The 25,342-nt window shown below is 45.6% G+C and overlaps 1 protein-coding gene across 1 annotated transcript in view; it reads left to right on the top strand.

The window, feature by feature from the left end:
• The window catches only part of NKAP (NFKB activating protein), a 203,620-nt gene that overhangs the window by 62,536 nt on the left and 115,742 nt on the right, over positions 1–25,342 (top strand). The window lies entirely within an intron of this gene.

The following is a 25,342-nucleotide window of genomic DNA, read 5'->3' as shown; positions in this document are numbered from 1 at the left end:
GCCAGGGCCATTAACACCAGTGTAATGTTGCGGCGTCAGGCCTGGCTCAGAATCTCCGGGTTCAAGTCGGAGATTCAAACCACCATCCTCAATAAACCTGTCAACCCTGACCACTTATTTGGCCCGGAGGTGGACACCACCCTGGAAAAAATAAAAAAAGACACCGAGACTGCAAAGTCTATGGGGGCTCTTCAGTCCCAGCAGTTCAGGGGTAGTACTTTTCGTCGCTCAGGCAATAGAGGTGTTTCCAGAGGTCAGATGTCCCAGCAAACACAGTACACTAAAGGTGGTGCACAAACCTCTTACAACAAGCAGAGGTCGTGGAAACAACAACTCCCGATCCTCCGCAGCCAACAAACAGTGACGCCTTGTCACTGCCCCCCGACCATACAACACCTGTCGGGGGGAGACTCCAACAGTTCCTGCCAGTCTGTAAATCCATCACTACAGACAGGTGGGTCAGGAAACTTATCCAGTACGGTTATTGTTTGGAGTTAACATCCACTCCACCCAACATCCCCCCAAGGCACCGTCCTATGTCAACAGAGCATTTGCACTTATTGCAGCAAGAGGTGCTCGTCATGCTGCAAAAAGGGGCGATCGAGCTCGTGCCACTGGAACAAAGAGGCTCGGGAGTATACTCCCTGTACTTCTTGATCCCAAAGAAGGACGGGTCCTTGTGACCCATACTGGACCTCAGGCCCCTAAACCAGTACATTCTACCAGAACACTTTCACATGCTAACTCTGCAGCAGGTTCTTCCGTTGCTCAGCCAAGGGGATTTCCTCGCAACACTAGATCTAAAAGATGCATATTTTCACATTCCACTACATCCGTCACACAGAAAATACCTCAGATTCACCATTCAGAATCAGCATTACCAATTCAAGGTCCTCCCTTTCGGAGTTACCACAGCGCCCAGGGTGTTCACAAAATGCCTGGCGACAGTGGCTGCGCACCTCAGGAGACAAAACGTTCACGTATACCCTTATCTGGACGACTGGCTTGTTCAAGCACAGTCGGCCCACCAGTGCGCTGCCAACATGTCCCACACCATTCACCTTCTTCACAATCTGGGGTTCTCACTGAATTATCCGAAGTCGCACCTTCAGCCCGCCCATGTGCGGCAGTATCTGGGCGCGACTATAAACACTCTGGCGGCCACAGCGCAGCCAAATTCTGTGAGGATCAACGGCATTCAATTGTTGATACAAAATTTCAAACCGCAACACTCGCTTCCAGCACGAGTGTTCATGCAGTTGATAGGCATGATGGCCTCCTGCATCTTCATAGTCCCGCATGCCAGACTACATATGCGTCCGCTTCAAGAGTGCTTAGCACGTCAGCGGAATCAGGCTCACGGACATTTGAAAGACCTAGTGTTGGTGACCGGTCGGGCATACAACTCTCTGCATTGGTGGAATCCACACAACCTTTGCAACGGCCGACCGTTCCAGGAGCCTGTGCCACAGATCATCCTAACGACGGACGCATCTCTCCAGGGTTTGGGGAGCTCATGTACTCCACTGCACAGTGCAGGGACTATGGACAACGCAGCAAAAGAAAATGCACATCAACCACCTAGAGCTGATGGCAATCTTCATGGCAATGAAGGCATTCAAGGTACGTCTGTGCAACAAGGTCGTGTTGATCCGGACGGACAACATGACTGCCATGTACTACATTCAGAAGCAGGGAGGTACACACTCTCCACAGTTGTCTCATCTGGCTCAGAGCATGTGGAAGTGGGCCATTCACAGGAACATCTACCTCATAGCGGAACACCTCCCAGGCAAGGACAATCAGATGGCGGATCTGCTCAGCAGGTACAGCCACCAAATGCACGAGTGGGAGATACATCCATCAGTACTCCGCCCGTACTTCCAGCAATGGGGTCTTCCACAGATAGACCTGTTCGCCACTCGGGAAAACGCCAAATGCCAAAGCTTTGCCGGCAGGTTTCCGCACCCACAGTCGCAGGGCAATGCGATATGGATGAACTGGTCAGGCAAATTTGCGTACGCTTTTCCCCCAGCACCTCTAATACTGCTGGTGGCACGAAAGCTAAAGCAACACTCTATGACGCTCATCCTGGTTGCTCCAACGTGGGCCCGCCAACCATGGTACACCACGTTTCTAGAACTTTCCGAGGTACCGCATCAAAGGCTGCACCTCACACCCAGACTTTTGACGCAGAGCCATGGCGCAATTCAGCACCCAGATCCGCAACAGCTCAACCTAGCGATCTGGCTCCTGAGGTCTTAGAGTTTGGCTACCTCAACTTACCTCCTGCCTGCATGGATATCATACGGGAGGCAAGGAAGCCCACCATCAGAGCATGCTACGCAGCCAAATGGAAGCGGTTTGCCATTTATTGCGTGGACCACCACATTCACCCGCTGGACGCGTCCACGCACAACATCATTTGTTATCTGTTGCATCTTTACAAATGCAATCTGGCATATGCTTCCATTCGGATACATTTATCCGCCATAGCGGCTTATCTACAAAACAGGCCGCATCTCTCTCTTTTCCGAGTGCCTGCCATTAAAGCTTTTCTAGAGGGGCTCAAAAGAGTCATTCCTCCCAGGACGCCACCTGCTCCTGAATGGAATCTTAATGTGGTACTCACCCGACTGATGGGTCCACCTTTTGAGCCTCTACATTCATGCGAGATTCAGTTCTTAACATGGAAAGTGGCTTTCCTAATAGCCATTACGTCACTGCGACGTGTTAGTGAGCTACAGGCGCTCACTGTACAAGAGCCATTCATACAAATTCACTCCAACCGGGTGGTGCTGCGCACTAACCCTGAATTTCTTCCAAAGGTGGTTTCACAGTTCCATGTCAATCAAACTATTGAACTGCCTGTGTTCTTCCAAAATCCAGAGACAGTGGCTGAAAGAATGCTCCACACTCTTGACGTCAAACGAGCTTTGGTGTACTACATTGATAGGACCAAATATTTTAGGAAGACGAAACAACTCTTTGTTGCCTTTTCAGCACAACACAAGGGCAATCCCATTCCCAAAGCAGGTATAGCCAGGTGGATCGTTAAGTGTATTCAAATCTGCTATCAAAAGGCTAAGCGCACTTTAACGATCCCCCCCCAAGAGCCCACTCCACCCGTAAGTTGGGGGCCTCCATGGCTTTCCTTGGGAATATACCTTTAGAAGACATTTGTAGAGCAGCCACATGGTCTACCCCACACACATTTGCAAAACACTACTGTGTAGATGTGCCCTCCAAGCAGCAAGCAGCTGTAGGGCAGGCTGTTTTAAAGACACTTTTTCAAACGTCTGCAGCTGGCACAGGCGGCCGCCGCTAATGGAGGGACTGCTATATATTCTATGCTATAGATATGAATTCAGCAGCCCACATTCCTCGAACTGAATATGCTACTTACCAGTATGCATCTGTTCTTGGCATGTAGGGCTGCTGACATTCATATCGCCCACCCTCATCGCCGGCGCCTGTAGCGGCTGCAGACTTTACACTTATTCTTAGCATGGTCATCGCTCACACTGTTACACTCCATCTTCGCCCCAATGGCTAAAAACAATCTGGGGATGGAGTCGATGCCCATGCGCACTGTAGTCCAGGGGAGGAGCCACCTATCTCGTGATACTTCGAAGACTCTTCCAGGACAACAATGTGCAATCATCCGGACCCAACACTAGGCGGCGATCTATGCTATAGATATGAATGTCAGCAGCCCTACATGCCAAGAACAGATGCATACTGGTAAGTAGCATATTCATTCTTTGTTGATAGGAGCCCACCTTAGGAGCATCTGTACAGTAAGCGTTTTGTGGTTTAGAATACAATGCACAGTACATAAGCAAGCACATGGTTTGTTATGTTGCAGAATTCGAAGTTAAAAGCAAAATATCAGTAAAAGGCTTATTGCTAGATAAAGTAAATGGAGGTATTTTCAGCAGACGGCCCCCCACCTTTGAGATGTAGGTTTGGTAAATATTGATGCCAGCACCCAAGTCAATTCACATTATTCACATTCACATTATCGATTTTGAAAATTGCACCCTACCGGGGCACCAAAGAGGCACTTTGCATGTGCACGGTCTCTAAGCTCGGTCAAACCATAATAACAACAGAGGGTAAAAAAGAATACAATACTATTATATAACACTTTATGGCTGATATATCAAATTACTGCAAGAATTTGCTCCGGTTAGACAAATTATCAGGATTAATTTTAACAACCTCAGAACGTCCAAAGGCCGAGTTAGCCCTGCCAGGATCTGGCCATGTGACCCAATGATAACTGTACAGTGTCCCAATGAGCTGGCTTACCACTTTCTTGCAATGGCCTTGACATCTAGATGATCATTGTAAATCCAGTTCACTGACTGGAAGGACGGTATGGGCAGATTATACCCTATTTATGTCAGACCAGATAGACACAACAGTGACTCACAAAACACCATGCAGTAGGAAGAGGAAATAGATTTAATAAAGGATTCCTGAATTTGAATCAACACATGCAATGGTCTCTGCATTTTGATAATTGATGGCTTTGATACTTCAAGCCAGTTGGATAGTTCAGTGGGTTGAGTGCCTGCAGCAGGCATGTGTGTATGTAACATGCAAGTCACAAGTATGAATTGCACTAAAGCAGACTGCACCTGTTCTTGAGATGTTAACAAAATTAGTATCATGATTTACTAGGTAATTTTGGTAGCACTCGCTAAAGGGAATTTATACATTTCATATTGTGTTTTGCTCTCTATCAAATGGTAAGTATAATTTGGGATGCCTTGTTCATGTATGCCTGTGGTTACACAAAGGAGTAACAGCACATCACCTGTGGGCACTTGGGTGCTGCATCTGCCTGGGGAACACTTACCATCTGGCGATGCCATTCTGAAACTCTAATATTTCCGAGACTGATTGATTGGCTTTGCCAATGCTTATTTCTTTTAAGAATCCTTCCTGATATAACCATTTAGGTGGGGGAGTGGATGGAGGTCTTTTTCTGTCCAGGTTCTCTTTTTCAACTGAATGAGTTGTCACAAAGTTATTTTACTCAAACCTATTACACTTTATACCAAGGGGTCATTTTGTAATCAATATTCTTTGGTACTTATGTTTATTATAATCCTTAATCACTTGCTGCCCTAGTAGATTGTCTGATATGTCTTCTCTCATGAACTGCATGTCAATTAATCCCAGTTAACCAACAGGCCAATTAATCCCACAGCCCCTACTGGTCATGCTGTTTGACAGTAAGGGCTTAATTAACAGTGATACACTCTAACACAGAGTTGTGGCTGATATTGCTCTAAAGCTACAATCGGCCTATCCATAAAATTGGATGAGAGAATTGACAGGCCTCTTGGGCAGTAGGCTAGGTTTTTATTTTCCTCTCTAACATCAAAGTAGCAAGCATTGGTAATGCAAGGAGGTCTGACCTTTGCAGAGCATTTCGCAAGCTGGTGAGTTGGTTAATTTTTAAATCATGCTTACAGCTGTATTAAGCTGTTTGTTGTCAACATACCTATAATGGGCAATAGTAACACTTACAGTGGTCTTTGAGTCAGCCCATTGAATATCATTGCTTGGCTTTCTTGTCGATCACATTTGCTTGCTACTTACTTGGTGTCTTACATTCCTTTTCTTGCACATTTCCCCCCGCATCCACATAGCATCTTTACCATCCTTTGATTTGCTGACCTATATTCTTCCATTGCTTATGTTCAGGAAATATTTAGTTTTTTGCTCTTGCACTTCATGGGAGTGCATGTGTGTTCTTGCTCTTTCCTCTGTATGCTGTTTTACCCTTCATAACCTAACCTCTGTGCTCTCCTATAGCCCTCACCAAGGCAGCTTATTTGCTTTCTCCATCCATTCCCATCCTGTTTTGTCTGTTTTTATTTTATTTTGTTTTTTTTCTTCCCTTTCCCGCCCTGCTCTCTACCACTGTTCGACAGCTGCATTTAGTTGCTCCCCTGCTCTTCTGTTGTTCCCTCAACCCTCCTGGTCGTGTTCTTATTATTATTTAATGTTCACTCCAGCCCCTGGTCCTCCATTGCTCCACCACTCCGGTCTGCTTGACGTCTTCTTTCAATTGTCTTCACCCTCTTCCCTGTGTAAAACAATATGCATATTAGCATTGTGTGACACAATGTAATTGCCATATAGAGAGAATAGAATGTATAGAAAACATTGTTTTCAATACTTTAAAGATTGTTGCCTCTTGATGCCTGATGCAACATGGCACCCAGCTTAGAAGTATAGAAAACATTGTTTTCTATACTTAGCATGTCAATTCACCACTATTGGCTTTGTCAGTGCATTGTATGGAAAAAGCATATGGCATTGGCAAAGCCAATAGCAGCAGCAACTAGGCATTTGCAAATTTGGTTTTAATTTTTTATCACCTACATATGTCCCAAAAATAAAAAAAAGAGGTAAAGAAGAAAAATAGTAGCCTCCTAAACATGCAGCCATACACTTAAGATAAAAAGTTTATTCAAACAAAAAAGTAACCCTCCTATATAATTTTAATAGTACAGTACAAGTGCTTCCAAGAAGGAAGGTGTACTAAGAACAGATATAGATACCTTTTTAGTTTTAATATGTATTACTGGACAAATCAAAAGGTACCAAAGGCATGGTTTATACACACTTTCTTGACTGGGGAAAATAACATTGTAATTGTCTCTTGCCTTTTTCCAGTGTATTTTCTCTGACGCTGTTCACTATCTGCAAAAAAACAAGTGTGGTGGTGCATACGCATGCACACGTTGTGACTCTACAACGGCCCTAGCTTGATGATAAAATGCAGCCATTTTGTTATTTTTTTCTAGTTTAGCTTAAAAGATGACGGACGCCCTTGGAGTGGAAAACTAAAAGGAAATAAATAAAAGGTTCGTAAACATGCAGTTTTAGAAAAACTGCCTCGCCCAAATTAAACAAGCAAGATGGGTGGGGTAGCAATGCTGGTGGCAGCAAACTGGGGGGAGTTTATTTAAAAGAAAAAAAATTACAAACAAGCTGGATGCAAAGGGGTGCCGGGAAGCAGTGGGAGAACAATGGGGAGAGCTTGAGGATGGGGTTTAGGGGATATTTGGGGAGAATTGGCATACACAGCAGAGACTAAAGAGACATGCACTCCCATGGAGTGCTACAAGAACAGACCAGAATTGAAAATGCAACAGCCCTCGCCTTTGATTAAGTTAAAGCCATCTGCTTTGCTAATGGTATTGTATAGCAAAGCAAATGGCTTTAACTTAATGAAAGGCAAGACCTATTGCATTTTGAATGCTTGTTTTTAGAATACAGGGGAGAACTCTGGAAAAGCAGAGCTGCTCATGTAAAGCGCTCCAATACCTTTGGGTCGAGTTCGCTCTATATAAATTTGCACCCAAAAAAATGGATGGCTTTATACCCGGAACCCAAGCTGTACCAGACTCCGCCAGGCACACAGCAGGGAGCCAGTGGGGCCCTTCGCCCTGGAGACCGGCTCGCAAGTCAAGTCACCCACTGCCGCCCAGCAATGCCCATAAGCCACACCCACAGCGAGTTGATACTCATCTCAGCTTGAGACATCTGGTACACATGATCAAAAGAACTTGTGCTTGAAACTCACAGAACGCACCTGTGCTGAACATCATGATGCCGAATAAAAAGCTGTAAAAACCCTTCGCTTGCTTAAGTAGCAGATGGACTCTCCAGTACTTCAACGTGGCTTTGATCTACTCTGTATCCACAAGCATTTGCATAGCCAATAGGTCTCGCCTTTGGGTCCTTGTAAGTGGTTAGCCAAGCAACACTTTATGTTGTTGCACCAAGGATATTGTGCTGGTTAACTAAACACTTATAAGGTCCTAAAGGCGCGACCTATTCGCTATGCCAATGCTTGTTTAGGGCTTGTGTCCTATGTGTTAACATGAACGACTTTGTAGTGAAACATACCCTAAAACAAATAGGCTACCTTCTTTCCAATTCTCATTTCACAGATAATGTTCCATGCTTTGGGGTTCACCCAGTGTGCCATTGTATGCCCTAGATTTACATCCGGTATAAACGTGTTATGAAAACTATTGTCCGTACATCAAGTGCGCAGTCTTTCCTGCCACTAATCCCTCCGAGGTGAACGTCCACATCCAGAATCCTAAAACTGTCTATTTCTCTGGAAATTCCTTTGTTGTATCACACATTCATGTTTCTGTTGTGCTGAGTTGCTGGCGGCTGCAAGTGCAGCGCTGACAGAAATGTCTTCAGAGCTCCTTTGTGAAAGTGTTGTAAAGAGTGAAATAGTAGGAGCAGATAAAGGCGAGGAGGCTTTTACAAACAAAAGGGCACTTCTCAGCAATGCATCAGAGGACATCTTCAGCAAAATGAGGACGGGGCGGGGGAAGTATAGCGTCACCTGCCCGGATATACCTGCAGCTACGCCCTCCCACCACCCCACGTGACCTTTAAGCACCTCAGAAATGTGCGCAGGTTACGGGGTTCAACTCCGCGGAATCTCCTGCGTTATAAATGCCAACCTGCATTAATGAACGTCAAGGACACCAAGCTAAATCGCTGGCAACGGAACTGAATGGAATAGAACGCCAGCGATGGCTGTTAGCTTTAAAAAGCCAGTCACAAAAGATTTGATCCTAAATACCGGAATTAAAACTGCAAGGTATCTTCAGCACATTGGGTAGGTTACTGTTCGTATTATTCGATAACTCGATTAGTTCACATATGATCACATGATTGATGGGGGCAGTGAAGCTCTCTCATTAGGTATTTATGATGATAGGTAAAATAAAAATAATGATATTTATAGTACTCAACAAAAATTAAGAAGAGTAACTGGACTAGATAAAGGCAATAATAATAACTGTGGCAATAATTTTTTGAATGATAAAAAAAAGGCTGCGGTTGTGTAGTTGTAATAGTACTATTATTACTATAATGATAATAATAGTAATAATTACAGTGGTAGTAATTGTATCAATAATGATAAAGAATACAATAATAACAATACAAATGATAATTGTTATTACATTAATAACGATAATAAATAATAATGCCAATAACAATAATAAAAATAATAATAATTAATATTATAACAATACATAGCATCTATGTGCGTGATTTTTAGGGGAAGCGGAGAGCCATCATGGACCGTTAACTAACAGAATGCCACATTTCCCGACCCGCCCACGCCCGCTCGTGCCACTGTCCTGCCAGTGACGCATAACACTGAAGCACAAATGTAACACACGCACAGCATATGCTATCATATATCACACACGCCCATAAAAACACACACACGCTGCCACATTAACGTGTACATTGGCATATCTGTAACATAATAAACAAATAAATACACGCTGGTAGCGTGCAGCGATACACAAGTACATATCTTAAAACTGCTGACAACTCTCTATCGAACTATTAATTATAGATTTATAGGCATAGCTCCCACAGGAGTAACACTCCTATGCACAAAATGCGAAGAACAGACATGAGCACACATGGCGATATTCGTAGGACAACGCTTAGCCCGATGTGGCAAAAAAACGACTCCCAGGGACTTGTATGCACACAAATTACACATACAAACACCCAAATACGAGCGGCCCCACCCCAAAAATATATGGTCATAATAACACACACACACATATCCACACTCGTCAACTCCCATCTACATAAAATTCACAACAGACCTATACCTCACACTACACCAAAAGGGAAAAAATAAGACAAAATATACCGACACAAACCATGCAGACACCGATGCCCGGAACAGGACAACACACAAACGCACGTTTTCAAAGCGCTGGCTTCGGAACGCAGTTTTAACTACTCCAACCTATTGCAGATTTGGAAACAATGCTTTCAGTTTGTCTCCTCGTCAAACTCTCGCCTCTTATAGGAAAGCAAAGCATGGACAAAGGGGGGTGGGAGTGGCCCCATCGGAGTTCACACAAGAAAACACGGTGAAAGTGTGGTGTGTGCAGGCAAAACGCCTTAATGACACCATCTGCCACAATCACAGCAGACGTGGTGCTATAAAAAGAAACTTCCCCTCTCAATTTGCACAGCCTCCGAACCCACAGCTGCCGGGCTGTGTGGTGCGCACAAGACATTTGAGCATCCTTTTTTTTTTTTTTTTTGTAACTTACTCCAAAGAACAAGCGTGCACCTCGGGCAAGTAGCGGGGAGGGGGGAGTGCGGCCGAGAGCCGGCAGCGTATCCCTTGCGGGAGCGAGCGCGATAATACTAAACACATGGCGCCGCTCGCTCCCGCAAGGGAATCGCCAAATGTGCACGCATTGCCATTGAAAGCAATGCAATGCGTGCACGGTTTTGGCTGAAAAGCCGAAGCAATTTCTATAGGTCTTTTCAATGCAGCGTATGTGCGCTGCATAGGCGAGACCTATAAAAACAGAGATTTGGTTTGTAAAACAGTTTTTTTTTTTAAATAAAGAATTACTGAGGACTTCATAACAGTTTTCACTGTAAAATGGAATAACAATCACTTGGTATACAGGTATACTCATGTGTCTGTCCTGGTTTGTTTAAACATATTACGCTGGAGGTTTTCCTGTGCAGAAAATACATTTTTCTCTACGACGCAGAACCTTTTACAATGGTGACTGACACTTATGTCAGAGTTGAGCACCCATGTACTCTCCTTCTTAAATGTCTGTTGTCGTCACCAACTGTTTCCTGGCCTTACCAGATCATTTTTGTATTTTTTAAATCTACTCACCTTTGGACTGTTCCCAGGGGACCTGTTGTGGAGAGTAAGATTGTCCCGCAAAACAGACAAGATGATGGACGGAATGTTGCACAATGACAAAACATTCACCCCCAGTCACAGATCTGGGTTTAATCCATCGTTATTTTGCTCACCGAGCCACCCCAGTTCAGACATGGCCATATGCAAATCAGTCTTGACCCTGTGCCTCATGGGAACAGTCCAGCCCGAACTGCCAAGCCATGTCTTTCCTGGACCGGAATCAAGCATCCTAGGACCGGTTTCTGGCTATCAGCCGTCTTCAGGCAGGATAGCTTGAGTCCAGTGGCTTAGTGAGCAAGGGACCCACGTCTGGACATACCCTTCCCACATAGGGTGAACAGCAAAACACACAAGATGATGGACGGAATGTTGCACAATGGCAAAACTTTCACCCCAGTCACAGATCTGGGTTTAATCCATCGTTATTTTGCTCACCGAGCCACCCTACTTCAGACATGGCCATATGCAAATCAGTCTTGACCCTGTGCCTCATGGGAACAGTCCAGCCCGAACTGCCAAGCCATGTCTTTCCTGGACCGGAATCAAGCATCCTAGGCCCGGTTTCTGGCCATCAGCCGTCTTCAGCCAGGATAGCTTGACTCCAGTGGCTTAGTGAGCAAGGGACCCACGTCTGGGCATACCCTTCCCACATAGGGTGAACAGCAAAACACACAAGATGATGGACGGAATGTTGCACAATGGCAAAACATTCACCCCCAGTCACAGATCTGGGTTTAATCCATCGTTATTTTGCTCACCGAGCCACCCCAGTTCAGACATGGCCATATAAGATTGTCCCTACTTGAGAGCCACTCTGTCAATGTCCACAAGCGCCCACCAAATGCAGTTCAATCCAGAACAGAAGCCACCTCTTGTGCAGCACCCTCTCGCCAGTGTAAAGTCGCGCGCCTGGAGCAACACTTCTATTCCTGTTCAGAGTAGCACTGGTTACATAGCCTCCTCTCTAGTGCGCAAATGGCCAAAGTGTACTCCTCCACTCTGACGAGTGTGTAGAAGTCGCCTACCTCGCGCCTATACAGTGCCCAGTTTTCAGCCCCTTTCGCTGGTTCGCAGAGTCCACCCCGGTAGACAGTGATGACAACTCAACGGAGGCTCGTGTCTGCGTTGGCAAGGGGTCGACATCTCAAACAAGTACAGTAGCACACTATTGCGGGTGTTGTGCATTGCTCTCTACTTGTACACTATTACGTTACATATAAGTGCCAGTCTTCCTCAGCCGCGAGGGCTCCGTGACTTCTCTGCTCCAGAGAAAGAGAGCTTACCGTCTTTGGTGTTTAATGAGAGGAAACACCAAACTAGATCAGCTCGAGGCTCCTGTCCCAGCTTGGTGCATAATACAGCCCCCGCCCATTAAGGGGTCCCCCAACTCTCCATGGAGTCCCCAATCAGCCCAAGGCCAATTACTATCTTTGATATATAGGATTCTCAAGACCCCACATTCTGCGTGAGGGGCATTGTTTCACGCTACGCCACTGGTCACAGCATGATGAAGTACTGCATGGAAAACGTAATACAATAGTATCAGTTATGGTTAACATGCCGTCAGTTTAACACTTACGAACAGAAATGTAAAATCTTGTTTGCAAGATGCTGATATCAATCAATCAGAGTACTTGTAAAGCACACTACTTACCCGTGAGGGTCTCAAGGCGCTGAGGGGAGGGGGTGCCGCTACTGCTCCAAACGCCAGGTCTTGAGGAGTCTTGTGAAGGCTAGTAGGTCTTGGGTCTGTCGTAGGTGGGTAGGGAGAGTGTTCCAGGTCTTGGCAGCGAGGTAGGAGAAAGGATCTGCCGCCGGAGGTTGTTCGTTGGATGCGCGGGACAGCGGTGAGGGCGAGGCTGGCGGAGCGGAGCTGGCGGGTGGGGGTGTAGAAGCTGAGACTGCTGTTCAGGTAGGCTGCTCCGGCGTTGTGGAGTGCGGAGCTTGAAGGTGATCCTCTTGTTGCCAGGTGCCAGTGTAGGACTCTCAGGTGGGGGTTGATGTGGCTGCGGTGGGGGACGTTGACGATCAGTCATGCGGAGGTGTTTTAGATGCGTTGTAGTCGACGTAGGTATTTGGCTGGGATTCCTGCATAGAGTGCGTTGCCATAGTCCAGTCTGCTGCTGACGAGGGCCTGTGTCCCCGTTCTTCCTGTTTCGGTTGGGATCCACTTGTAGATCCTGCGAAGCATGGGGAGGGTGTTGTAGCAGGAGGAGGAGACGGCGGTAACCTGTTTAGACACGGAGAGGGAGGAGTCGAGGGTGAATCCAAGGTTGCGTGCATGGCCGGTGGGTGTTGGTGCTGTTCCCAGTGTGGTCGGCCACCAGGAGTCGTCCCAGGCTGAGGGGGTGGGTCCGAGGATGAGTACCTCCGTCTTGTCCGAGTTTAGCTTCAGGCGGCTGTTGCTCATCCAGTCGGTGACGGCCTTCATTCCCTCGTGGCGGTGTGCGGGCCTTTGGTGAGGGAGAGGATGAGCTGGGTGTTGTCAGCGTAGGAGATGATGTTGAGGTCGTGTTAGCGGGCCACTTGTGCGAGGGGGGCTATGTAGACGTTGAACAGCGTCGGGCTGAGGGATGACCCCTGGGGGACGCCGCAGGTGATGTCGGTGGCTTCGGATCGGAAGGACGGGTGACAGGCGCTCTGGGTTCTGCTGGAGAGGAAGGACGTGGTCCAGTCGAGGGCCTTCTCTTGGATTCCGGCTTCTAGGAGGCGTGTCTTTAGAGTGCGATGGCAGACCGCGTCAAAGGCGGCTGACAGGTCCAGGAGGATGAGGGCTGATGTTTCGCCGTTATCTAGTTGGCGCCTGATGTCGTCTGTGGCGGCGATGAGGGCTGTCTCGGTGCTGTGGTTGCGTCTGAATCCGAACTGGGACGGTCCAGGATGTTGTTGTCTTCGAGGTGGCAGGTCAGTTGCATTTTGATCATTTTCTCTATGACCTTCGCCGGGAACGGGAGCAGGGAGATGGGCTGGAAGTTCTTTAGGTCCTTGGGGTCCGCCTTGGGCTTCTTGAGGAGGGTGTTGATATCAGCGTGTTTCCAGCTTTCCGGGAATATCGCTGTTTCGAAGGAGATGTTGATGACCTTCCGTAGTTGGGGTGCGATGGCTGCGTCTGCTTTGTTGAATACGTGGTGTGGGCACGGGTCTGACGGAGATCCTGAGTGGATGGAGTTCATGACCTTGCGTGTCTCGTTGACGTTGGGCCAGGAGGTCAGGCGGTTGCCGCTGGTGGTGTTCACAGGGGAGGCGGGGTCTCGTGTAGTCGGGGTGGTCATGGTGTTGAAGCTGTCATGGATGTCAGCTATCTTGCGGTGGAAGAAGGTGGCTAGTGAGTTGCACAGTTCTTGTGATGGCGGTATGTCATTTGCGCTGGGGTTGGAGAGTTCCTTTACGATGCTGAAGAGCTCTTTGCTGTCGTGTGCGTTGTTATCCAGGCGGTCTTTGAAGGAGGATCTCTTGGCTAATCTGATGAGGTGGTGATGTCTGCGGGTGGCGTCCTTGTGGGCTGAGCGCGGAGTGCGTTCGAGGAGCTATTTCTTCTCCAGTTTCTGGCATGCGTGTTTGGAGGTCTGCAGCTCGTCGGTGAACCAGGTGGCTCTCTTGCTGGCGTGGTTGTTGGAGGGCTTCTTGAGTGGGGCGAGGCTGTTGGCGCAGTCGTCGATCCACTGTCGGAGGTTGCGGGCTGCAGTGTCTGGGTTGGTAGGGTCGATGGGTGGGTTTTGGGCAAGGGTCTTGGATATCGAAAAGGAATGCCATTATAATCTCCCATTTAATTTCAATTTTTAAAACAAACAAGAGTGAAATACGGAGTACTTCGGATGAGCACAGGTGATGATTCGCACATAAACAGGTACACCCAGTGAATTGTAATTTCTAAGTGCCTGGCGGTGTTTGAAGTGGCGAGAGGCTGAGTACATGAGAAGGCGGCTACGTGGCTCTCGGTTTCCTAACCCTGCGCTGTGGAAAGTTTGCCAAGGAAGCAAGTGATTGGCTCCCACACGAGTCTCTGACTCTGTCTGCCTCGCCTCTCCTCTTGCCGGCAGTGGAATCTCGCACTGTGTAATTGGAGTACGGGACTCGCAGCACCCTGCCCCAGTTGACAGTGGATGCTCGTGTTGCGGGGGTTACACACTGTTTTCCCCACAGTCTCACCAGAGCTGCCGAGGCGCAAGCGCCATTGACCGACACATCCCTTGAAGTGCGCGGAGCTGGAAGTTTAGACACACTTCAGAGCCATGCTCTGGTTTTTAGCGGTCATATTTCCCTGGGACAGCTCAGGGCGCGGTCTGCGAGGCAGACGCGCCCTCTGCTTAGCTCTCTTGTGCTATTCACTGGAGGGTAGCGACAGGCGCAGGGCTGATGCGAGAGATGTCCTCCAATAGAACGTAATGGACTTGGATTGCTTTAGACTCTGGACGGAAAAAAAAACAAGCATTTGCAATGTAATCGGTCTGATTTATATATTTCTTAACTTTAACACTGAGCGCGGTGTCTATATATATATATATATATATATATATATATATATATATATATATATATATATATATATATATATATGTATATGTATAATATATATATATATATATATGTAGAAAGACGCCATATATATATACGGAACGCGGCGCCATGCTCAGTTTCAAAGTTAAAAATTGCTCCAGCCGGAATGACAAAAAAAGTCCTCACCCTGTAATTAAAGGAGATAGTAACACGCCACCAGTAAACGATCCAATTCTGGTGGGCGGGGCCAAAAAGAGACTAGGCGGCAACAAGGAGGAACTAAGAAGCCTCCTTTACAATCAGAAGCCAGCGTTTTGCATGGAAGATGACGCCAGCGAATGAGGAAGATGGGCGGAGCTTCAACTCCGCCTCCGAGAGCTTTGGAATCTGTAATGATTCCAAGAAGCTCTCGTATGACTAGAGCGGCGCATGTGCGCTGCTTTCTCCAGCGGAGACCTAAAAAAAGTAGTTTCGCAAATTAAGGCCACTTTGTGTATATTTAAATGTATTAGAAACAATGTGTTTTTGACAGCCTACTGCTTAAGTTGTGCATCAATGCCCCATTGGCAGAACTTCAACATATTCAACTGGCTTGGATGTAATGCTCCGTATTCAGATTTCATTTACCTCACGGGTACTGTCCCCCAATCAATATATTCTGGAGCAGAGTATTTATTGCCCTCTCTGCAATGAGCGGGCTACAGCTACCACCATCCCCCAAGTTACAGTCAACATGCAAAGCAGTGTACTGAGATTTGTTTCTGTCGCTATGCTGCTGAGGCAGGTAGCCTGTGTCTTGGGCAGAGATAAGGCCCCCTAAAGTAAAGAAATGGATAGATGACATGACTTATGGCAACGCACAACTGGAGCTCTACTATTCCACTGTCTTCTATATCAGCAGATTAAACAATTTTTAGTACCCACCATGTTCTATTTATTTACTACATTCATACAGGGAGATTGTCTGGCACTGAGGGGCAAGAAACTGGTGGGCCACCAGCCATCTGACGAATAGTCTGCATATTTTAAAAATAGAATTTCTTCGGTTTTATCAGAGTTGGTTTGGGGAACTGAAGCATACAAGAGTTGAAATTAGCTTGAACTTTAAGACTGCTATCAGTTTGGTATTAGCTCTATAGGAAACCTTTTCAGATCCATGAGATATATTGAATTCAACAAGTAGGACCATATTAATGTTAAAGAGAGCTTAACTCGGTGAGGGGCGCCACATAATATCTGAATGGTATTACAATTGGAAGGAGAGAGCAGAATGGTTTGAGATCTCTCACAAGAAAATATTTGAACCACTTTAAAGGGTCCAGACAGATGTCAAAGTTATCCAGGCACTTGAACAAGGAAGAACGAAAAAAGATATCAGATGCAGCAGAAATGCAGCAGAAAGGTCCAGAAGAAATCAGTGCAGCCGAATCACCATGATCCTAAATGAGGTGAATGCTGTCTCGCAGTTTCTACCGTGTTGGCAGACTTAAAAACTGATTGGGAGGGATCCAAGAGGTTGTTAGCATAAAAAGACAAACAAAAAAAAAACCTTAAGTTACATATTGGCTAGCTTTTCCGATAATTTTGCAGGGAAAGGCAGCAATGATATCGTTCAATAGATGGAATGAAACTTTGGGTCAGCTGAAGGTTTCTTTAGCAGAGGCAGTACCTTTGAATGTTTCTACTCTTTCTGGATTTCTGTAGAGGCAGGAGAGATATTAGACCTAGTGCAGGCAAGGGTCATCTAGAGACCATTGGATATAGAGGTGCATCGAAGAGCTCCCAATGTTTTTTTCTTTTAAACAACTTTTTCAAGAAGTCCTCAAAGAACACTGGAAAGCAGATGAGGAGAACCAAGATAGATGCTGGAGAGTGGTTTGTCTAGGGGATCGACAATCTGGGAATGTTTATTGGTGGAGGTGAGATCTAGGGGGAGGGGGGGATCTTGATGCCATTTTAGAGTATTAGCTCACTCTTGAAGTTTGGCCCAACTGCCATTGAAAGCTTGCCCTCCACAATGAACATCCAGTCTGTATGTTTTGTCTCCCTCAAAGTCGGAGGACTGCACCCCATGCTCCTATTTTAAACCAAAGACCCTGGTTCACAGAGACCAGATTCTTCAAGCACATTGGGCAAATACAGACATGGCGGGCTTGTCGGAAATTGAAAAGCAGAAGAGGGGTGCTCAATTGATTGAGGAGATGGGTTTCTGTGATGGAGTAGAGTCTAAGGGGGAAACACCAAGGTGTTGAACCTGAGACGTACATTGTCGAAGAGCAACACCTTAAAGTCCCTAAATCCATAGTGCCTCGTGCGTTTAAAACACCTGATTTTTAGAAGGGAAAAGACACTCCGACACACGCGCAAGATGCCAAAGCACGGTACTTCGCGAGACAACCCAGAGTCACAAACTGCTAGGTCCTCAATGCAGAAGAAACACCCAGTTAAAGGAGCTCAGGGAACTTTCTATCCTACCGGGAAAGAAAAACGCATAAAGGCATTGACTCAACTTTTGATGAAGATAGAGTGCAGAGAGGGAAGGAGGGGAGGCACCCTTTAAGGAAAACATCTGTGTGGAAGCTAAGGTGCCTAACGTTGACATCGATGACCACTCCGCAATGGATTGCTAACCCTAATACCCTATTATACTGGTATATCTACCAACATTGGGAAAATCGTAAGTTGTACCTCCCTAAGGAGCAACACAAACTGGTTAAAAACCTTCTTGAGGGAGGAAAGAACATCACTAACTCCTGCCTGAAGGCCTCCTTATGATGCAGCAGACACAGCGAGTAAACAGCTTAACACAAAGACAGTCATGAGGAGACCTGCATGGCTGTGCAATAAAGGTTCAATCCAGTATCATTGATGAGGCTCTTACTGGAAACCAACTATTTGGCCCTGGGAGCCCTTCAGGTATCTAGGCCTGCACTGAAGAGAGGAAGCTGTTACAATCAAAGATATAGTTTCATAGGTTACAAAAGATGTAGGTTTATTAGGGTTAGATAAGGTAACGGGTAAATAAGGTAGACCCCCACCCGGAGCAGCATCCTGCTACTCAGCCCTTCTCAATCCAACTGCCACTCATCCAAGTACAAACACTCAACATTCCAACCATATATCTACCCCCACATAGGTCCCGGCTCCAACCTTTGCTGACCAAGAGCCTCCGGGACACTTGGATGACTTTGACAACTTTCAGGCCCTCGATTCATTCCTCCAGAGAGTGACTCCTCCAATGAGAACTACGCGTCGGACGCTGGCCATCTCAGGACTTCAATGGAGTTGTTCAGCCCTGTTGGCTTTTTAAAGTTCTTGTTTCCCCTTTCTTTAGGTCAGATGTTTTCTGAGGGGGAGGGGACATAACCCCCTTGCTCCCTTCCAGTGGATCTTGACACCCTACCTACCACTTACTACCCAGGAGCTAAGCCCCAGATCTCTCAACCTGCCTATACTCCTGGGCACGCCAAGTCTACACTCCTTTTCCAGTCAACAACCCTGAAGCGCACTGAAGATGCTTCCCAGCTATGTTGCCTGGAGACTGCTACAGTATACACCTTCATATGCGCAAGTAGCGACACAGCTCTCGCGCCCATTCCACCAGGCTGTGGCTCCTACACAACACACTAAACTAATCTCTCTTAATGCCTGGGGCTTGAACTCTCCCAAAAAATGACAGCAGCTATGGCACTATCTTCTCTTACAGTACCCAGATATCATCTTCTTTAAAACACTCTCCTTCTGTGGGAAGTTTTTGCACCACATGTCACACACGCCACATTGAGCCCTAACGTAACTCACCAACCTCTTGGTTTTTTAGCCTACCCGGGGCTCCACAAGAATAATTCACCCAACAGTGGATACCCCTAGGTAGTTTTAACCTCCCTTGCACCCACCACACCACCACTTCTCACTGGATCCCCTTCCCGCTCCTCCCCCACCCCACACCCGCACTCATCTAACAGCTTTTTCTCTTTTAAAAGATCTCCGTGAAAGAGACCCTTCGGGGGCCCGTCGGGCATTGCAGCGCCGGCCTGACGAGGAGCAAAAAAAGCCCGATGATGAAGCATGACATCCTTCTGGGTGTGTGAGGGCGAATGAGAGGCAAGACTTGGCCCTCCCCTTTGGGATTGGATCCTTGAAACTGGGGATATACATCTGCCTCTTTTCCTTCCTTCACCCTCTTTTCTTGCCTCTCCCCCATTCTAATTGTTATCCTCTCTTTCATCTAGGGTGACGTACATGCACCCTTTATCACGGAACAGGTCATGCTCTCACATCACAATTTACTAGGAGGAAATCCAGGGCCATATCAAAAACACAGTGGGTTTCCCTCTCCCCCAATATTATAACACAGTAGTTTTGGGTATCTGCCCCAAGGAACTGGAAGTGATTACTCATGCCAATTGGCGCTTCATAAACCACATTCTAGGCAATGCCAAATTACTCCTAGCACTGCACTGGAAGAAAGCTCCTTCCCCTCCCATTGCACAGTGTTTCATGTGCCTCTGGCATGTTATGGCCATGGAGCTCCTGTCCCATCTTTCACACCAAACAGACTTACAGCGCTCCAACTTTCCCTTTGGTGCAATCAAGCAAGCACAGTGGTGATAGATTACTGGCCTGCTACACTGTAATCACTTCCCTTTTTCCCTCTCTCCTAATAATCGCCCCCTGCATGGCCTCCAGGCATCCTTATGGTTTGCTGATCATGTGATGTATACCTCTGACCTGTATTGTTCAGATGTATACCTCTGACCTGTATTGTTTAGCTGTATACCTCTGACCTGTATTGTTAATTGTTTACTTGAGTTCTTTCTTCTATTCTACTGTGGGCATGTGTCACAACCACACCCTACAAAACCTTTCTCGTTGAGTGATCCATCACTGCAAGGAACTAGCTGTTTTATGTTCAATTAAACTATTTGATGCTCATCACTGTAAGACTTCAAGATATTGTACTGTTGTATTTTTCTTTCTTTAATATTTGTGCCCTCATTTGTGTATTCGTGTTTTCGTGTTTCGCAAACAAAAATTTCAGTAAATAGATTCATAACAAAAAAAACTAGGAAGCCTTTTCCACAGACAAGTAGACTGTAACTATTGTCTGCCACAGTCACTGTATTGACTAAATACAAAAGTCTTTATTTATTCTTAGCCCTTTACTATGTTATTCTTATGCTCTAGTAATGGATGTCTTTTTGTAATAATGTCTTTCTCCATGCCATGTTTTTGCTCTAGAAAATTATGTAACTATATTCTGTTGTAACCACTTCCTTATGTAAAGCGCTCTTATACCTCCGGGTCTAGCCAGGGCTATATAAAACTCTTCAAATAAATAAAGGTCACCAAAACATCAGCAGTACAAGCAAGACCAATTGCAAATCCTGCAAATAGAGGTTCAAGAGATGTTGACAGGATGCTATTGAGAAGGTGCCACTGGAGGAGAGAGTCTCTGGTGTGTATGCAGATTACTTTTTAGTGCCAAAACAAGACATGGCCATGCTGCATATTCTAGAGATACTTTGTGAACAGGTACATTAAAGACATACACATTTCAAATGACAACACTGCAAGATGTTATACCATTGCTTGACAAAGGGGACTACCTAGCAACTGTATATAGCATGGACACTTACTTCCACATTCTGTGGGAAAGTGCCCCTATTTGCATGGTTGCCCCATACCTTTTTAAGAGGACTGGGGGGAACTCATAGACAACAGATTACATTATCATGTTACAAGAAACTTGGGAGCATGTAAGTCTAAATCAGGTAGACCATCTGGTGGATTGCTAACATGGGTTAAGATGTCTTTTGGGTACCATACTAGCCAATTAAATATCATTTGTTCAGATCTGCTTGGCATCAAGATCTCCACCTCCTAACAAATCAAAAAGCTGTCTTTTTAATGTTTACTGTAGAAGTGTTTCTAAATCAGCTGATTCCCATGTCCTCCTTCTTTTGACTGATTACCTTTCCTCCTTTTCACGAAAAGTAGCAGTTGTGATTGTGTCGGTGAATTCTAACGTATGCTTTGAACCATCCGCACTCAATACGAAGTAGCAGGAGAGGATGACAAATACTGGGGTATCTCTCAAATTTCAAGCCCAATATTAACCTCGCTCCCACGGGTTGCCTCGCAAATGCTGGATCTTTGGATAAGCTGCTGTTTGAGGGCTTGTAACAGTAGAACTACCTTTTAAAAGGAATATCAATCACAACCATATTGATTACTTTTTACTAGAAGTCCAATTCTGGGGAAATCTCATTGATATGGAAGTCCTGTCTAGATATGAGTGTTCACTTCCCTCTGCGCCTCTCCCTCTGTGGAAATTGCGAAGGGGGGGCGTAGGACTCCTCAAGTGCCTCGAGATGTCCCTACGGTCAGTAATAATTGCAGGAGAATTAAGTAGGAGAACATCACGGACAATGAGTCCTTACTAGATTAAGATCTGGTTCCCGATTTGTCCTACATGATTATCTTTAAGGTAGCACCTGACTTCATTATGGATGCTCATCTTAAATGGTTCAAGAAACTGAAAATGAGTTTCTTTACTAAACCTCCCCCACATAAGATCCTCCCCCAAAAGGCAGACCCTCCATGGTACGATAGATTGTGGTGTCCATCTCAAGCAATCTGGAGGATACTGCTGCTCGCTTTAACCAATGTATGTCCCACGTAGACCAGTGGATAAGCTCAAACTGCCTAAAGCTCAATAGAAGTAAAACAGAGGTTCTGCTGTTCGGATCGAATACCTCTTTCTGGTCACAGAACTGGTGGTCTCTGGAATTGGGAATTCTACCTACTCCAGTGCACAAGGTTAAGAACCTGGGCATAATTTTTGATGACCGACTCGCCTTTCATCGCCAAATTAATAAAGTCGCCTCTCAGGTTCATTTAACACTGAAATTAATCTGGAAAGTAAGGCCATTTATTCCCCCAGATGCAGTAAAAATACTAGTTACAAGCTTAGGAATATCCAGACTGGACTATAAAAAATGCCCTTCATTTGGGCATTCAGAAACAGTACTTGCTGAAACTTCAGCAGGTACAAAATGTTGCCGCTAGGCTGCTATTGAACATTCCTAAGTACCAGTCTGTTTCTCATGGCCGGAAATCTCTTCATTGGCTCCCGGTTCAGATAAGAACGGAGTTTAAATCTCTATGCTTGGCATATAAAGCTGTTCACGTAACAGGGCCCGAGTACCTGAAACAGCATTTTTGATGGTACCATCCTTGCAGAACACTATTCTCAGCACACAGTAAACTTCTTCAGATACCCAATTTTAGGAAAGCTCGCTAGGGAGGATGCAGTTTTATCTTGAACACTGCAAAACTGTGGAACTTGCTCCCTCTAGCCATTAAAAACTGTCCAACACTGCTTTCCTTTAGAAAAGCGCTGAAAACTTGGCTTTTCTCAAACAAAATCCTTCCTTCACTTAGTATTGGCCGATTCCTCTGTTGCAGCGCCTAGACGCCCTTGGGCATTCGAGTGCTATATACATTTCCAAATAAAATCAAGCTAGAGTAGACTACAAACTAGCATTAAAACGAGCTAAATCAACTTTGGATACAGTAATTTGAAGTGATGTTCTGTCTGCAAAGCGCTCGGGGAACCAGGCAGCTTTCGGGCATATAATAGCACATGGCACCAAGACAAATAGGATGAAGCCAGACTCGCACATTCTTATCTAGATTGGGTGAACCATTTTAAATCCTTATCTAGTAGATTCCCTCTGCCTAGTACGAACCCTGATTTTTACTGGGTTTATGCTGCACCCTGTATGCTGCAAGACTCCTTTTAAACCAGATATTGGTAAAGATGGATGGGCATTCTCAGTTGCAGAAGTCACTACAGCCGTTAGATTTCAGAAGGCAAGAAAGGCGCCTGGGCTAGATTGAATACCGGTGGATCTCTCCAAGTTCAAACCAGTAATTTGGGCACCTTACCTGACAATGTTTTTAATGCCATCTTATCAGGAGGTGAGATCCCAGGTTCTTGGAAATGGGCAGAGCTTATTCCTATACATAAGAAAAGGTCGAAAGTGCGACCCAGCCAACTACCACCCAACTACCACCCAATTAGTCTTAGTGATTCTAGGCAAAAAAACATTATTACGTTTTTAATAGATCATGCGTTTTTATTAGATCAACTCAGCACCTGGACAATTGAAAATAACATTTTAACACTGTTTCAGGCTGGATTTGGTCTTAAAATTAGCAGTCAGTCAAGTTTTTAGATTCCAGTTAATAAGGTGGAAAGAAGTAGACCTAAAAAGAGGTAGCTTCTATGTCACTTTTGTTGACCTCAAGCCGGCATTCAACATGGTCCCTAGGGATCAGTTTGGTGCATCCTAGGTTACCTAGGGCTTCCCCACCCACTACTCCAAGTGCTTGTTTGGCTCCACCGTGATACTTTTGCACAAGTAAGTTGGGGTACTAATGTGGAAAATACCAGCCCCATCAAGGTTGAAAAAGGAGTCTGGCTAGGATTTGTCCTTGCCCTCATGTTGTTCCTGTTGCTTATAAATGGCTGCATCGATTACCTCTTGGGCTGTGATAAGGATTTCCTGGTACCTAGGGGTAACCCAAATACCCACCCTACAATTTGCGGATGATACTTTTAGTATCAAAACCCCCCAAGGGCCTAGAGACACTTTTGAGTAAGTTTAATATATTCTGCCTAGATCACGGATTGGCAGTTAACGCGTTTAAGACAACGTTTATGGCAGTCCACCCTCATAAAGGCTACAGAAGATCAATGTTGGAAGGGGACAGTTGGAGAAAGTGCTAGATTTGGATTATCTTGGCATTTGCCTCTCTAGTGCCAATATGTAGGATCCCCAGGTTACCAAAAGTACTTTTATACTTAAGCATAGGGCAACAGCCGTCTTAAAATTTGCAAGCAAGACCATACTATCAAGCCAGACCTAAACATCAAGGTAGGTTAATGACTGGAAGCAGTGCATGAAAAAATTGTGAGTGGTGAGAGAAAGTGCTCATATTAAAATTAGAGAGTGGACGCATAAAACATTTTATTCAGTAGCCGTACACTTCCAATGGATAAAAAAAAAAACATACAGTTAGTGCAAAGGGTCAGTAAATGCAACAAATAATTACTGACTAGATATTTAGGTCTACATATTTCTGTAAGTTTTTTTTTATTTTTTATAGGACACATACAACTAATCAGGGCACATTTAGACAGACAACACGGTCAATTTTCTAGACCCACAGTTACTATTTTGTAGTTATATGTTCTGTTTAGGGGGTTGTAACTGTGCTGAGGTCTGTAAATATTCCCGTGGACCCTCCTTTCAAACTTTCTTGTTTTTTATAGGTTAATGACTGCCCTACTCCCATCTGTGCTGATGCCAGAGAAAAATATCATAAAATATCTAGTTATCTAAGACACTTTATAATCAATATAACGTCATGTCGATCTAAACACACACACTGAGAGATCAAAGGGCTAGAAGAGTGTAAATGTCGATGATCCGCTGGACCGCTTTGGTTTGGAGGATCCCGAATTCACGGTAAAGCACACCAGTCTGTTGCAGATGAAGGCAGCATCTTTCCAGATAGCTCTGAATCTCGAATGGAGTCGCACAACATGGTGATGGGGATCAATTGTCAATACAACCTCAAGATTATTGGGCTTATTTGATGCAGATCCACATGAAATCACAGATCGAGCTCTTTACTCATCAACACCTTCCCCTCCTGACGACACCACTACATATCATGACCTTATGAGAAGGGCAGCCACTTTCCAAAACGTGCCACTTCACACTCTGAGTCGCTAGAAGACGACTTCCTGTTTGAGGCCCTCTCATCCACTCAGTGCGCAACCCAATACTTTTCAGTGCTCCAGGGTTTGCTCAGACATACTCTGAAAATGTTCAATGACTCAGTTATATCTAGGGTTATTACCCCCAGGGTGGATAAAAAGTGTACACCTTTTCCAGGCGACCCTACATATACCAAGGGCCAGCTTATACCTGACTTCCTAGTGGTGGCCACAGCCCGTAAACGGGCAAACTCTCAAACATCTGGTGAGGTGCCCCCACCAGA

The sequence above is a fragment of the Lissotriton helveticus genome, chromosome 4_1 (assembly GCF_964261635.1).
Source record: "Lissotriton helveticus chromosome 4_1, aLisHel1.1, whole genome shotgun sequence".
NCBI lineage: Eukaryota > Metazoa > Chordata > Amphibia > Caudata > Salamandridae > Lissotriton > Lissotriton helveticus.
This window is presented reverse-complemented; position numbering and strand designations above follow the sequence as displayed.